Here is a 13,712-nt window from a genome sequence, read left to right as displayed (position 1 = left end):
GTTTTTTGAAAATATTAATAGTATTATTTTATTACATACATGAATTCTAATCTGTCAATTTACCTTAATAGAAGTTGAGTGAAAATACTCTTGTTTATAGACCCACATGATGTGGAATGATGAGTCTTGTATGTTCCAGAACTGTGGTTCTTAAAGTGCGGTCCCCTGACAAGAAAAACTATTATCACTGAGAACTTGATAGAAATACAAATTCTCAAGCCCCACCCCAAGAATTCTTGGGATGAGATCCAACCATCTGTGTTTTGACAAGTCCTCCAGGTAATTCTGATGTACATGAAAGTTTGAGAACCAGTGTGCAAGTGTGCAAGGGACAGAAGCTCTAGCTTGCCAGCCAGGCAGTAATTAAAAATAAATTTCAAACATCACTAATTAACTCGTAAGCAGTGGCTCTTCAATTCTCTTATTATAATATCAGAAATACTTCATGAAATTAGGTCATTTCTCCACTAGTTTTGGAAGTAAATATAAAATATGTCTGTAAAAGTCACTATAAAAATATGGCAGTGGTAGAATATGTATTCTGAAGTAAGAAATGAATTGCCGTCAGACTTCAATCAATGTAAGACATGGATACTTTTTTTTTTTTTTTTTTTGGCTAAATAAAATTTCCAAAGTGCACTTTTCTTATAAAGTTTTTATTTTATCCTTAAATTTAAAAGTAATGATCTGATTATTGTATTCTCATATAATGTCAAGTTTGTACTGGTCAGAGATTGGGAATCTTCTAAAATGTACTATTTGGCATCCTCTCCCACACTTGGACATATCTGAGTTTTCAGTGTTTCTCTCTGCTTGCCTGACATCTGAGGAATGACTTTTCCTTCCCAGACTAACCATTTCCCACTCTGCTGTCAGTTTTTATTCCATCCTGCCATGTCCAGGACCTTCATTATCAATTATATTCTTTTTCCCTTTATTCTCTCATTTCATCCTTCACAGATCCGTGGCTTAGAAACTTGATGCTGGGATATAAAACTAGGCATACATCTTTACCCACTGCCACCTCTATTGTATTGCTGATTTTACCAAGGTCGTGAATGTTCTCATGACAATCCTGTCTTTTGACCACTGAAATACTTCTCTCTCGTGTTTGCGCTGTTTGGCATTTTTGCCTATTGCTTTAGCCATGTGTCACATAATTCCCCTCTTTCCCTGGCAGTTCTCTCTTCACTGGCTGGCTTCCTCCTGCCTGGGAGTGTGGGGATTCCCCAAGGTTCTGTACATGGTCCATTTTTTTTTTTTTTTGTATATTCTATGGCCATCATATTCATTTCTGTGGTTTCAATTATCTACTCTGTGGAAACAAATCCCAAATGTATAACATTAGTCCTTGCCATTTCCTAGCTCAATATTTGCATTTACAACTTATTGTTAGGTAACACACACTGTATAACTCATTAACATTTCAAACATCATGCTTCAAACTCTTCCAACTTTATCCTCTTCTAAAACACTCTATGTAGCACAAAATCCAATCTCCTATATTTGGATCTGTTACTGCACATTTTTCTCAATGTTCTCTCTCTCCTTGATACATAATTTTTCTTTAGGCATATCACAGTACCCAGGAAACTCAATAAATATTTGTCAAGATAAATTGGAAATCATAACTATGTCCATTTTTACTCATGTAATAAAATGATTCATAAATGACTGCAAAAATTAATCATTTGCATATAAGCTGTGTTCCCCAAAGATGTAGCGTCTTTGGGGAACAGAGCTTCTACATAGTCATGTAAATGACTACAAAGAATTGCTTTTAGCCTCTGCTCAGATCATCCAACATGGAGTTTGCATTTGAAAAAAAAAAAAAATTACCCCGTGAAGCTAAGTGGTAATTTAGAGTCACACCTCTCCCTAATGCATCATATTACCCAGAAAAGATGACTGTTTTCTTTCTTTTCTTTTGAAGCCTGTCATAAAGGTGGACTTTGATACTACAACGGGGTTGTTTTTTTAATGACAATCTACTTAAAATATGTAGATTTCATGGGTGGAATTTTCAAACCTTTACAAACTGTTCAGCAGTGTTTATTCAGATAGAAGACAGTAAGAAACATGCTTTTGCACAAATTCTTTGGCTTTTCCTACCACATAAGTTTCTGGCACCTTTACATAGACTTTTTGTGTTGGTATTTAAACACTTGTGTCATTTTCAAAAACTATATTTAAGCATATGTTTTTAATTGTAGTGGGGAGCATCACTAATGGTTGCTTGCAAAGCCACATGACTCTCTGGAGGATTCCATCCTAATAGGAAAGCGCATGCCATGAGAGTGCCTCTGCCAACAGCATCTTTCTGAAGAGATGGCAACTCAGCCATTGAACATAATTATCCATGTGGTTATGTCAGATGCACTATAATTTACAAACAGGGATTTCAATTTACTCGAAACTCTAAGAACCAGTATAATGGTGTGAAATATTTGCTGCCCAAGTAGTTCTTGGATTGCTGGTTCAATTTCTGACAAAGAGAGTTCTCTGTGCTCGTTTGTTATTAAAAATTTAAAAAACAAAAACAAAAACAGCCTTTTCTAAATGGTTCTTAGGAGCATCACAGATTCTTGTCCCAGGATTTTTTAGCATTGTGCATCTAAATATCTTGGGAAGGATATAACATTTCTTGGGTGTTGCCAACTCCAAGTGCCAGAGACCCCTTCAGCTGGCAGAAACAAATAATGATGCTCCAGTTATTGCCACAATGAGGAAACCTTCTCTCCTTGCTTTCTTCTTCTGCCCCATCATGGAAAATTCAGGGAAACTCAAAGAAAACATTAACTGTCAAGGAAGATGTCATAGCAAAAACTTATGTGACAGTTTATTGGAATGCAGATAGGATAGTATGCAGTTGTACAAGGGGTCTTCAAAAAGTTCATGGAAAGAGGGGTATTATCTTTTAATACCATTCTTCCATGAATTTTTTGAGGTAGGCTCATTTTAATTTTGCATTTTATGAATATTTTTGTAGCTCACAGAATCTCTATGGTAAATTGTGTGGGTTCAATGCCTGGTAACTTTTATAAGTACCCCTTTACCATTATGGTGTACACGTCTGGCTAAAGGCGAGATGCTGGTAATCTCGCATTCCACTCTCCCCCGACTGCCTGAGATTAGTTTTTGTTTTTGCCTCAGATTAGCAAAATTAGTTTTATTTTGCTGCCAAATGCCAAACAAAATAAATAAATGAAAAAAACAGAAAAGAAAAAGAAAAAAGAAAACAAGGGAAGGTGAGAAGAAGGGAGGGAGGGAAGGAAGGAAGGGAAAAAGTGAGCTTTGTCCTCTGGTCTTTTATTTCTTACAGTTTGCATTATCAGTACCTAGTCCAGTGGTTGGCAAACTATAACCTATGGACCAAATGTAGCTCACTGCAATGTTCTGTGTGGTACATAAGCTAAAAGTGTTATTTATGTTTTTAAGTGTTTGAAAAAAATAAAAAGAAAAATTTTTATGAGCAGTGAAATTTATAAGATTTTTAGATTTCAGTTTCCATCAGTAAAGTTTTATTAGAATACAATCACACCCATTCATTTACATTTTGTCTATTGCCTTTGTACTACCATGGCATAGCTGAGTAGTTGCCTTTTAGCACATAAACCTAAAATACATACTTTCCGGTGTTTTAGAGGGAAAGTTTGCTGACCTCTAGTTTGGTTGATAATTGTAAAATTTTTAAAATATTAGGACTTCTTAAAGAAATTATTTTATAATGTGTAGATATAATTCAGGAATTCATAAGATTGTCCAAAATAAATATTTCTTCTTTTATCTCAAGTAAAAAAATAAAATGTTGCTATTTATTAATACTTAACCTGGAAACTAAGTTAGTTATTTTCTCACTCACTCCTGCCACCAACCGTATAAAAAATGATCACAGTTTGAAAAAAAAATGTATTTTAAAATCTGTGCTTTGTTTTATTAGAGTAGTACTTATAGATTTTGTTTTTTCTTTTTCCTTTTCCTTTTTTTTTTTTTTTTTTTTTTTTTTAAGTTCTTATTGTTAGGGCTGTGGAGCTGTGGATGTTTTTATGTTCCTTACTTCTTTTTTTTCTTTCTAGTCTTTAGGAAGGGCTATAAAACAGCAGGCAAGGGCTCTCATAGGAGTAGCATTTCTATTTTAACTTTGCCACCTACTGCTTACATCCAAACCATTTGTCCAAAGCAGACTGTGTTGCACAGTCAAGAGATTTTGTGCCTATTTTCCTTTTGCTTTGGAGTTATGAAAATATTTAAGTGTCTGGGTCAGGTTCAGACACATTTGTCAAATTTATATTTTTAGCACTATACATGAATCAAAATGGCATGTGGTTTTTGATGAGTGAGAGTATTCTTATGAATGGGTGTGAGGTTTAGGATAATTTAATGCCATTATGATTTTTTAATGTAGGGTCAATACACGTGGTGTTCTGCCAAAATTCTTGCGTGTTATATATTGTTTCATGCTTGATATTAGCTGCTGTTTAGCTGGGTGAGTACTAAGTTGGAATGTTGGCTCCAGTAAGTCCTTTGAAAGTGTGGAGTTTTGAAGTGTGTGCCACATATGTGACTAAAGCTTTAGAATGCTTGCCTTGCTGTGTTAGAGGATAACTGCCTTCATAGGAGCTAACTAGTTCCAGCAGTTGCATCTATTGGAGTGGCACACTTAATGAAGGGCAGAGCCAAGAATTTTGATTTTGAAAGAACTTCCTAAAATACTCCACATAAAATTTGATAGCTGGAGTAGTGCATTTGAGTTCAGAAAAGACTACTGTCAGCTGGGAGCTGTGCATGAACGTCAACTCTGAAGATGATGCCTAGATTTCTCTTTTGCTTAGGAGTAAAGAACAAATCCCATTGTAAGCCACTGGTTTTTAATAACATTGTGGGTCACTGCTTTCCAAAGCAGAATTGGGAAACTTCTGAGAGTTTACCATGGATTCTACAAGAATTTTCACAGCAGGAAAAACTAATGAAACAGAGTGGGGTGATGGCTGAATTGATGGAAGAAATATATATAAATCACGGCATCATGACTACTAAATCACGTAGAAGGGTAGCAAAGAGGGACATGTGAAGAGAGAGAGAGAAAGAAAAGAAGATAGCACATAGAGTTGAGTTGTTGCTAATCCAGAGACAAGTGTTCTCATTTAAATTTTACCTTCTTCAGAGTGCAGCCTTATAACTGTGAGGTCACTGGTTCGGATCCCACACCTGCCAGCTGCCAAAAAAATAGTAAATAAATGAATTTTACCTTAAAAATATAATTTGTTAGAAATAAATATATGGCTAATTGCTGAGAAAAAATTATTTCAAAGATCAGAATTCTTTTTTTAAGCTATTCTTCAAAGGTCTGTTCTTTTAAGGACAGTGCAAAATCTCATATAATGATTATATAAACTTTATTGTTGCTAATTGGCTTGCATTACCTGTTTATTTAATATTCTTTCCTCTTCATTTATCCTCTTCATTATTCCTACCTCATTTACCACCACTGCTTTGTTTTTTTCTTTTAATAGAGTCTTAATATAAATTTTATTTATATTTTCTCATTTTACTGTGAATTAAATATTTCATCTACATATGTCAGGATGTCAAAATGATGTTGTTAATGTTCTGACCTTCAGCATTGTCATTGGCATTGCTTTGTTTGCATGATATCACTCACTTTAACCCATCCTTGTGTTGTCACCAAGTCTTGCATGTGAATGAGATGCACCTTACAAAGTGACAGAGAAGACTTGTACAAACTTTGCCTCGAAACAGACTAAAATTTTGTGTGTGAATTAACCATGCTGGAATTTAACCTGTGAATTTAATATGTTTATGTCAGTTGCATTTTCTTTAGAAATGAAGATGGTAAAAATTTTGGGGGGGAAGGGAGGATGCAAAAATGGAGTAGGATTTTATCTTAGTTTTTGATGCATCACCAAATTTTTGCATATTTAAGATGTTTTTACATGGAGCTTACATATTTTGGTGGGGGGCAGTGGCCAAAATGGGGTTTGTTGTGTTCAAATGACTTAGACACTTAGCAGAACATATTTAAATTTCTTTGGCATGCTCTGTTTACTTAATTAAAATGGATTCTGCATAGCTGATTGATGTACTTGGAGGATTTCAGAATATCATGCAAGGACATAGTGCCACTCAGCAGGAGGAGAGATGGCCATAATTTGTCTGGAACACTGGCTCATTACTCTTTAATGCCTGGTATTTCTCTAGATGACTTAAAGACAGCTATAGGCAGAACTCGTCCCTGTGTGTGTTGCCTCCATTTAACCATCTGCTCTTGTATGAATGCAAGAAAGTTTTCTAGCCTGAAGAGATTGACTTATGAAGCCCATTGTCTGTGTGTCAAGAATAAATAGCCACACTATGGTTTTGTTCTTGATGTCCTGCCAAGTTTCCCTGAGGCAGACTTGGCAGCCTTTGCCCCTTGGAGAAGAATTCACAGCCTACTCCTCAGCCAGCCAGGCTATGTGACCACTCATAGGAGGTCTGTAGCTGTCAGCTGCAATGGTGGGTTTTGTGGGAAGCCAGCTTTTTAAAAATGTTTGTTGAATTTGGAAAAGTTCAAATTCTAGAAAACAGAAGGAAATCTTTCATTTTAGAATGTGAAATGTAGTATAGATTGGAACAGAAAGATTTGAAACTGGAATTCCCGAGGTAAGTCTGTGGTGTTAGAATCATATATGTTTCACTTTCCTTAGTTGCATTCTTGTTTTTCTCCTCCACTAATGTGGTAAGTAGATTAATGACCTCCTACTGCAAAGATCTCTGCCTAATGATCCCCAGAACCTGTGGACATGTTATCATAACTGGCAAAAGGAACTTGCAGATATGTTTAATGTTATAGACCTTGAAATGGGAAGATTTTCCTGAATTGTCTGGGTTTGCTAAATCTGATCACATCACTCCTTAAAAGCAGAAGACCTTTCCAGGTTGTAGTCAGAGAGACATGTGACTGTGAAAGAAATATCAGAGAAATCTGACTTTGCTGGCTTGGGAGATGGAGGAAAGGTACCATACATCAAGGAATGCAGGTGGTCTCTCGAAGCTAGAAAACACGAGGAAGCAGAGTTGCCCTGGCACATCCAGAAAAAAATGAAACCTTCCCCAAACTTTGATATTAGCACAGTGAGACCTGTGTTGAACTTCTAGTCTACAGAACCCTAAGACAATATTTTTTGTTGTTGTTTTAAGACATTAAATTGATGATAATTTGTTTATGGAAGCAATAGAAAATTAATACAACTAGCTTTTGAATTCTAGCTTAATTGATGTTTTTCTTAAGAATTTTAAAAATAAAGATTAATCAATTCTGATGTTTCAAAACTCTGGAAAAGATCTTATCGATTAATGCAAAACAAAAGTAATATGTTCTATAGCTCTTTCTCAACCAATATGAGCTAACATAGTAATACATCACAAAGATGTTGTATATTCGTACATTAGAACTTATTGAGCCTATTGCATGCCAGGGCTTATGATCTATAAATAAGAAGAGCAATATCACTTTCCTTTAAGGATCTCATGGCCCAATACAGGAGACAATTCAATTCAGTAAGTATTTATTTAGCATAGGGGTGGCTTCATGATACACATTTTAGATAGTTTTCTGTTGCTGCATAACAAATTACCACAAAATCAGTGTATCAATACATTTGTTATCACAGTTCCTATGATAATGGCTTAGCTGACCTCTCTGATCAGGGTCTTGCAAGGTTGCAATCAGAGTGTACACCAGGCTGCATTCCTTTCTGAAGTTCAAGGTGCTCTTCCAAACTCACATGAGTTTTGGAAAAATTCAGTTTCTTGCCATTGCTCCTTAGCTCCTTGAGGCCACCCACAGTTTCCTGCTACATGGATCTCTCTTCAATGGCTGTTCAAAACATGGTTGTATGCTTCTTCAAGGTTAACAGAGTCTCTCTCCTCAGTTTGCTAAGATGGGATCTCATATGATGTAGCATAATCATGGTACTGACATACTATCATCTTTACATTTTTCTTTTGGTTAGAAGCAAGTCACATGTTCTACCTGCACTCAAGAGGGTTATACAAGGATGTGACTTATTAGGGATCACCTTAGAGTGTGCCAGTCACTGCTCATATATATTTTAGATAGATTACTTTGACATTGATATGGAGGATCCATTAAAGAAAGAGAAATAAAAAGGAGATGTTTTTGCATACTATAGCCAAAAAATGATGAGAGCCTAAATTAAGATAGGAGTTAGAAGTGGGAGGTTGAAAGGAATTATCAAGTTTAAGATATATTTAGGAGGAGGAAAAGGACCTGATGATAACAGTTTGATTCATGGCTTGATTTATAGCTTTGTGGCTTGGCAAATAGGTGGAAAGAAGTACCATTAACTGATCAAAGTAGAGAATCAGTAAGCAGTTTTGGAGAGTACTGAATTCCTTTCTGAATGGAAAATCTATCCATTTCATTGACCTATTATACATCAAAAACTGAATTTATGAACTGAACCTAAATTACATTATCTCATTAAAACCTCACAGCAATCCAATGAAATAGAATTAATTTCCATTTTACGGTTGTGCACACTGAGACTTTGAGAGGTGAAATTGCTTGCTTAGAATTGTCAAACTATTAGGAACAGTAATTAAATTCAAACCCAGATCTGTCTCACGTTGAGCTGAGGATCTGGTGGACTATCCAGATGGATAAGTCAAAGAGGGTGTTACTACAGATACACTTCAGCAAAGAGACCTGTGCTAGAGATGGAGATATGGGTGTCATTAGCAATGTAGGTGTTAGCTGAATCCGTGACAATACTGGAGGTCATTCTAGGAGACTATGCAGATAAGGACTTAACTGTGGGAGCTCATTTAAAATAAAGAGTATTTACTGAGAAGATGGAGAAGGAATAATCACAAAAGTAGCAGGAGAATAAGAGAAACTAATACCATGGTAGCCTTGGTAAAAGTATCAGGCAGGAAGAAGCAGTGGTCAAGATCATCAGATGTGGCACATCTGTATCTGAGTGCCTTGTAATATAGGCTGCTTTCCTAATGATCCTATCTGTTTACACACTAGTAACATTTGAGAGGAGAATAACTATTCCCAAAAGAATGACATGTGAACAGAAGGAAGAAGGAAGGGGTTATAGGCAGGTAAATGGTAGGTGGTGAGATGACCACATGTAGAGGGAAAAGCTCTGCTCTGTACCCAAGCACCTAGAAACACCTGTAGATGTCCCAGGCCAACTCATATATGTGGTTTAAATGTTATACACTAATGCAGAACAGCCTATCTTATGATCAAGATGGTGCAGAAAAACGAGCTGATTAGTAATCATACAATTCATTAATCTCAGATGAGTAATTCTTCCACCAAATGATAAAGGTTTAAGTAGAAAGGGTCAGCCCCAATTTTTCATCTTTGAAAATGTAGTTGTTTCATCCTGTATAGAGTGAGTAAAACCTTACATAGTACATCTGCATTATTTGAGGTAAATAAATTTGACTGAAATTAAAATACAAATAAAAGCAATTCTTGATGTAAAGCAACATGGGATACTAAAAAGTGATATATGATTTTTAGTAATTTACAACATCTTAAATCATTAATTATAGTGATTGCTGAGACCCAATTTGAGCATTCTTGAGCTATATCACTAGGAATAACTGTAATAATCCATATGTCACTTGAGCTGATACTACATTATAATGTTTTTCTTAATGCTCACAATGGAAAAATAGCTTCTAGAACCAGAATAAACAAACATATTAAATTGTAAACTTATTGAGCACATTTTCATAGATTAGATATAGCAGACATTTTCATGAGGATGGACACCTTGGTTGCAGAAATATTAGGTCAAATTATTAAAAGAACACATTTTGCTATTTTCTAAGTTTTCGGTATACTTCAATTGAATCAAAACATAATTTTGTTACTCCTTCTATAATTCCTAGTTTAATAAAATCATTGGCCTTAAGATTTCATTTTTGACTTTGCCCCAGAAGTCTTAACTAACTTTTCAATTAACCTACCTAAATGTATAATTCCAAAACATTCCAAAGCAATGATACATACATAACATGTTTACCTATAAAATTCTAGATCAGCATATGGCTGTGTGGTATGTAAATTAAAATTTCCAGAGATTCCCCATATTTCTAATTTTGATTGGGATTTCTCCAAAACATTGTTAGATACAGAATAATGTGTTAGAATTGTTTTTAATGTTATCCCTGGTTGAATTAGAGGGTACACATTAGGGAGCAATCTTTGGCATTCAAGGTCCCTAGGTTTAAACTCTGCCCTCTATCACTTATAAGTTGTATGACCTTGAGCAAACTATGTAACATCTCTAAGCCTAGTTTTCTTAGTTATACTTACTTTATGGGCTTATTTTAAAGATTAAATGAGATAATGTATGTAAAATCCTGAATGTACAGTACTGCCTAGCAATAAATAAGCATTCAACAGATACATACACATATACCTATATAGTAGATATATATTTATTGAAATCAATCATACATACCTATGATATATATATATGTATCATATTTATAAGTACAAGTATGTCTGTGTATTTAATAAATATTTTTGAATGTCTATTATGTGTCCTGATACTTCCTATTACTAGTTATAAACAGGGAACAAGACACATAAGTTCCTCTCACAGAACTCAGATTCTTGTGGGAAGAAACAGGCAATGAACAATGTGCATGTAATTATTTTACACTATTACCTTACTTTGAGTACATACCATATTAGGAAAAGCTGAAAGCAAAAACAAACAAACAAACAAAAAAAATGTTTATTGACAGATCATAGATGAATCTGTGGGCAATATGTGGGAGGCATTTATTTTTTGGACATTATAGATAAAAATAAAGCACATTATGGATAAAAATATAAGAAGAATAAATAAATAATTTATGTAACAGGAGAAGAGGGGAAATAATGGGGGACAATTTCAGACCAGGGAGAGTAAAAATAGTTATACTATTTTATAATAGCATACAAGGAAATTTCACAAAGGCTCTCTCCTTTGATCTTGAACAGCGTTGTCAGGTATGTAAGGCAAATACTATATCCACATTTTATAGAAACAAAAAGGATTACAGGAGGCAGGTTTTGCTCAAGTTTATGCCATTTGCAAGTGCAAAATCAGAATGAATAAAGTAGCAACCGAGTGGAAACGACTGCAGGTTCAGAGGAAGTGGGTGTGTATATTTTTTTTCTTTGTAATTTACTCAACAGTGTTGAAAGAAATGCCATGAACTGGGCTTCTAATGAGCAATGGTTATCTGCTCCTGAGAGGTAACTGCACAGAACCATCACAGAGCACAGTCACTCACATACACAGTGAGAAGCACAGAGGGGAACAGTACTAATTTGCTGTACACCTTCTAACATTACTGCTGTTTGGCAGACACAATAGTGGTGTCCTGAATTAGTAGAATAGTTTTAGTAGGTCTGCATTTGAGGATTAACACTCTTATTTTAGTAAAAACAGGAAAATTATTTCATTCTATAGCTTTATTTAACTATATCTCTTAAATTATTCATAATATTTATTGCCCAAGTTACATATGCTTACTGTAAAATAAATATAGAAAATATAGAAAATAAACAAAAAAAAAAAAAAGGAAGACATCAATTGTAGTTTACTCCCTTATTTGAAACCAAATGTGTTTCAGAATTCAGAAGTATTTGCATAGGAAAAGGTAATGTGTGCATATATATTAGACAAAATGACTTTGAGAACCTTGGACCACATCCCATAATAATATAATACACAATACTATTTCTTCAGTGAAACATAGAAATCTTCAAACCAAGTGTAATAAATAAAGATCATAAATAGCTTCAAGTCAGTGCAGGTCAGGATTTAGGACCAAATTAGTTCAAGTCAGGACAGGTTTTGCCACCAAAGGAATTAAAAAAAAAAAAAAAAAAAAAAAACTTTGGAGTTTTAGAATTGTTAATAAAAATAATGAACCTGCATTAAAAATAGAGTGTAACCCCCTACTCATATACAGGTATTATACTATAAATATTGATTTTTTAACACTCTGTAAGATATCACAAAAATCTCTGTTTGGGTTTTTTGTTGTTGTTGTTAGGGGAATTACTTTTATTTTACTGTCACATAAGATTCTCAGAAATGTCATTGCTTATATGTTTATTTTTTATTAAGGAAGATTTATTGGCTCACAAAACTGAAAAATGCAATGGTAGGGTGGGTTTTAGTTATGGTTTGACTGGGCTCCAGCTTCTGTCTTTGGAGTTTTGAGCTCTGTCCCCTTAGGAGGGAGCAGGGGTCAGCTTTGTCCTCATGTCAGCTTTTATCATGTTCCCGAGTGTCAACAGTAGTTGTGAAATTTATATCCGCAAATTAGTCAGCCCCAACAGAAAGAGGGTTTTCGTTATTCCTTCTTATAGATCTAACTTTGCACTATGTACTATTTCTCCTCAGATTCAAAGGCATCCTTTAGCATTTTTCACATGCAGGAGGTCTGCAGGCAACAAATTCCCCTAGCTTTTATTTATCTAAAAATGGTTGTTTTCATCTTCATTTTTAAAGAGTATTTTCTGTGGATAAAGAATTCTGGGTTCACTTTTTTTTTGTTTTAGCATTTAAGAAAAAGTTATTTCATTATCTTCTTGCCTCATTTGTTTCTCATAAAAAGTCACCAATAATTATATTCCTTGTTATTATGATTTAGTGTCTTTTTTCTCTTGCTGCTTTCAAGGTCTCTTTCTCTGTCTTTCATTTTTAGCAATTTACCTATAGTATGTAAAGGTTTGACTCTTTTCATATTTGTTCAAGTTGGTTCTTGATGAAGTTTTTATCTGTAATATAATATTTCTCATTAAATTTGGGAAGTTTTCAGCCATAATTTCTTCAATATTTTTTCTTCCCCCATCTCTCTCTATTCTCCTTTTGAAACTCTAATTACACATGTGTTAGACCATTTGATAATATCACACAAGCCCAAAAAAGTCTATTAACTCTCTTCAATCTTTTTTCTCTCTGTTCTTCCAAATACGTAAGTCCCATTAATGTCTTCAAGTTTCTTGACTCTTCTTTCAACTCCAGCTTCCCAATCTGTTATTAAGTTCATGGAGTTAATATTTTATTTTAGTTATTATAATTTTAGTTCTAAACTTTCCATTTTTTATAGTTTTTTTTCTTTGCTGAGTTTCCCTGTCTGTTCACTCATTAAGACCATGTTTTTCTTTAGTTTATGAGCATATTTCCTTTTAATTCTTTGAATATATTTTTATTAGCTATAACTGCTTTAAAATTATTTGCTAAATCCAACATCTGAGTTATCTTGACTTTGTTATTCTTCTTGACTCTTGATCATATTTTTTTCTTTTTTTTATGTATAATGAATTTCATTGTTGAATACTAGACATTATGAATAATGCCTTGGCTTTGGATTCTGTTATTCTTCTGAATAATATTAATGCTTATTACAGCAAGCAATTATTTGCTGGTCACCTTGAACTTATTTGGTATTGTTTTACTGTGTTAGGATGTATATGCTCAAGGTAAATCACTCCAGTTTTGCAGGACTCAAACTCCAAACTCTCTTGCTTCCATGTCTTATCAGGTCTTGGATATAGGTTTTGTTATGGCATGTGTAAACTAGGACTTACACTAGAATGTGGCACTTACTCTTAAAGGCTCAGCCTTTCTTATGTCAGCTGGATGCCAGGAGTT

General features: G+C 34.4%; 1 protein-coding gene across 1 annotated transcript in view; it reads left to right on the top strand.

The window, feature by feature from the left end:
* The window catches only part of SEMA3C (semaphorin 3C), a 162,726-nt gene that overhangs the window by 123,197 nt on the left and 25,817 nt on the right, over positions 1 to 13,712 (top strand). The gene's annotated exons all lie outside the window — the stretch shown is intronic.

The sequence above is a fragment of the Cynocephalus volans genome, chromosome 6 (assembly GCF_027409185.1).
Source record: "Cynocephalus volans isolate mCynVol1 chromosome 6, mCynVol1.pri, whole genome shotgun sequence".
Taxonomy (NCBI): domain Eukaryota; kingdom Metazoa; phylum Chordata; class Mammalia; order Dermoptera; family Cynocephalidae; genus Cynocephalus; species Cynocephalus volans.
Note: the sequence above shows the minus strand (reverse complement) of the source record. Positions and strands in the feature narration are given on the sequence as shown.